At 42.6% G+C, this 3,449-nt stretch overlaps 1 long non-coding RNA gene across 1 annotated transcript; it reads right to left on the bottom strand.

The window, feature by feature from the left end:
* Positions 1-657: 657 nt before the first annotated feature.
* Positions 658-2,115, bottom strand: LOC147996176 (uncharacterized). Its single transcript, XR_015677958.1, has 2 exons — positions 1,769-2,115; positions 658-914 (listed from the first exon to the last, which is right to left on the bottom strand). It is a non-coding gene; the product is annotated as an uncharacterized LOC147996176 (long non-coding RNA).
* Positions 2,116-3,449: the final 1,334 nt, after the last annotated feature.

The following is a 3,449-nucleotide window of genomic DNA, read 5'->3' as shown; positions in this document are numbered from 1 at the left end:
CTGACTTTAGCAGGAAATGGAGGACTCCCTTTACCAGCATGGTTTCTCCTTATCTGACCTTGTCTCCAGAGCCTGAATTGCCACAGACCTCTACCTGGAGAAGGTCCTTATCATACCTACAAGATCAACTTCCTCTTATCCCAATGAGAACCTATAAGTATCTAAGATTCATGCAAAGGACTTTAAAATCTAATAATTTTCATTTACGCTGAAAATTCTTTCCCTCTTTTCAAAGTCCATATATAACTCTGGTTCACCATGAGTAAAGTATATAAGTACAAGTCTGCCTTGAATCAAGCAAGGTGTATGCACATGCTATATCCTTGAATATCCTTTGAGAAAGCTACTTCATTTACCATGGTCTAAAAGAGTTGTAACACTGAGATCTCCTGAGGAACCTCATCCCCCAGAAAACACTGTCATACAGGGGGCTCGCTGACCCACCCATTCTGAGCCTTTGCTTCATCCTTTCCAGCCTGTGTGTACCAGAGTCCAGATACACCAAGGGAAGGTGTGCACTGTGAAACAAGTTCCACTCCATCTTTCTTCATTTGGTGTATAGTGGCTCTTGGACACCCTCAGGCAAGAAGTGTAAGGCCCTGACCCTCAGTCAGTGGTACTTCGAGATGCTCCTGAATGAGACACTTGAGACTCAGATTGATGCAAAAGCAAGAGGTTTATTTTCTAATGGAGAAACAAAGTGCTGAGTCAGAGAATGATTAGACAGAATAATGAGTCAGAGACAGGATACACCCAACACCCAGGAAAACAGACAGGAAAGAGAGGCAACTGAAGAGCAGTGCAGAGTAACTCAGAAGAGAGTAGAGGTCAGTGGGTGCAGCTCAGCTGAGTTCATGTAATGCACTGGAGTTCAGTTGAGTTTGGTTCGGTTGTCTTCAGTTCAATTCAGATGACTTTGTGTAGTAATTTGCAATTACATTCAGTTTGTGCAATTCGATTAGTGCAGTCAGTGCAGTTCAGTTTGTGGAATTCCAGGCAGAGCAATTCAGTGAGAAAAAAATAAGAGAATCGAATTTGAATCAGTGAGCTTGGAAGGGTGTTTGAACCATAACATCAGGGTTGAATTAGGTAGCCAGAGTTCAGAAAGAACTAGAAGGGGTAAGCTTATTCATTAGTAAGAAAATTAGGTGAAATTTCTTCTAATATTTTCTTGGCTACCATGGTAGCTGTTTCATGGTGGGGAAAGTTTCAACCCATCCAGATAAAGTATCTACAAACACTTGAAGGTATTTATAACCATATTTTCCTAGCTTAACTTCTATAAAATCGACTTCCCAATACACCCCAGGCTGCTCTCCCCTGGGTCTCGTGCCCTGTTTGCTTTTTGCTGCAGGAGCATTCGCTTGCTGGTACACCTTACATTGCTCCACTATCTCTCTGACTAATGGCCTGAGGTCCATAACATATACTTTACATCCCTTGACTGCTTGGATGAACTTCCTATCCTTTAAATGAGTTTATTTGTGCATTTAGCCAAGTGAATCTTTTCCTTGTTCTCTGGGGAGTATAGTTTTCCCTTATTGAGTGTGCCAGGGGTGGCTAGCTATTTAGGCCTTTTCTGCTGCTGGATATTCTAAGTGAGGCCATCCCTTAGTCCAATCCCATTTTCCAGCGGGAGTCTCTCATAGGACCATAACTAGGATAGGCTCTTGCAGATCATTTCTTGAACCACTTGATCTGCCTGGTTTTTGCCCTGTGCCACTGAGTATCTTCCCTTCTGATGTCCTGGGCAATGAATAATACTCACAGTTGCTGGCTTCATCAGGGCATCCAAGAGACCCAAGATTTCCTGCTTGTTTTTTATTCCTTTTCCCTCTGATGTGAGCAGTCCTCTCTCTTTGTATATAGCCCCATGGACATGGGCTGTGACAAAGGCATACATGTTAATTTTCTTGCAGGCCCCAAGTTCCAAGGCTTTGGTGAAGGCAATTAGCTCTGCTTTCTGTGCCGATGTGCCCTGGGGTATAGAGATTCAGCTCAGATGACATTTGTGCTGTCCATCGAAGCAGCACCCATTCGTCTCTGACCTTCATGGAGAAAACTACTACCGTCTCTAAACCAGATAACCTCAGCACCTGGCAGGGCTTGGTCTGAGAGGTCTTTCCTCCATCCATGGACTTCTGCCAAAATTTCTTAACAGTCGTGCTGTGGTGGCTCAAGGTCTAGGTCAGGCAACAAGGTGGCTGGATTGAGTCCAACCAGCGAAAAAAGGGTGATTCAGTTGGAGTTCAGGAGCAGAGTATGGTAGTGGTTAGGGGTCAGGCACAGTAGGGTGGATGCCAGCCACTTGATGGTTTACTTCTCATAAGTCCTGGACTGAGTGGTAATCATTAATGTCCAGCTTCTTAACTGGCAGGAACGGTGTGTTCCAGGCTAAATGGCACTTGTGCAACACCCCAAGCTGGAGGAGCCTGGAGATGTGTGGCTTAATTCCTTCTCATGCCTCTTGAGACATAGGGTATTGTCTGAGAGAAAGTTGTGTAGCCTGTGTCTTGATTTCTACGACCAGAGGAGATTGACATTTTCCTTGGCTATCCCTGTCGTTTCCACTGACGGGAATGTTTCCAACCATCGAGTTAAGTCCTGGTTCTAAATAAAGGTGGTTTCAAATAATTTATATTCATCTTCTAGTCTGGTAGTCAGAACATGTACGGGCTCTCCTTTTAAGCTAGGGAGTTGCTGCCCAACAGATAGGAAGTGTATCTGGGCCCCATCTTGGAGAGTAATTCTCACCCTTACAGAGGGTAGGGGCAGTCTGGGATGATATAAATGATAGTGTACTCGGCCCAAACCTGGGTCCACTGTTCATTGGGTAATCCATGAATATTGTTTAGTCCCAGTGGCCCCTTGGACCCATACTTTTATGCTAGAGATTTGCCCATCTATTGACGAGGAAGCATCAGTCAGTAAGGCTGGTGAAAGCCCCTAGGGTCCTTCAGAAGCCTAAAAATGGTACCACACCTAATAACTGTTGCCCTTATTTCCCACTATAATGTCTTCATTAACAGTTATTTTGAAAATAATTCTTACATCCCGTGGTTTCACTGTTTCAACACAAAATAGCATGAGACACCAGAAAGAAAACAGAGCAGTAAATTTGAAAGAGACAGAATTATTATTTTGCTTTGGTTTTTACATTTTCTTTTCTTTTAAAAAAACTTTTTTATTAGTTCTTTGTAAGTTTCATTTCACATCATGTATTCCAATCCCACTCATCTCTCCAGCTCTCTGTCCTTGCAACCTCCTATACAAAAATAAATAAATAAGTAAATAAATAAATAAATAAATAAATAAATAAGATAGGATTAAGTACATCTTGTAGAAGCTATGGCATTTCACTATATGGCACATAGAATACCCTTTTGCCCATACATCTTTTCTTGTAAATGTTCATTGCAATGAGTCATTGGACTGTTTCAAAGCCTCTG

The sequence above is a fragment of the Rattus norvegicus genome, chromosome 2 (assembly GCF_021556685.1).
Source record: "Rattus norvegicus strain SHRSP/BbbUtx chromosome 2, alternate assembly SHRSP_T2T, whole genome shotgun sequence".
Classification (NCBI taxonomy): Eukaryota; Metazoa; Chordata; class Mammalia; order Rodentia; family Muridae; genus Rattus; species Rattus norvegicus.
The sequence above is the reverse complement of the archived record's forward strand: the minus strand, read 5'-3'. Positions and strand labels throughout refer to the sequence as shown.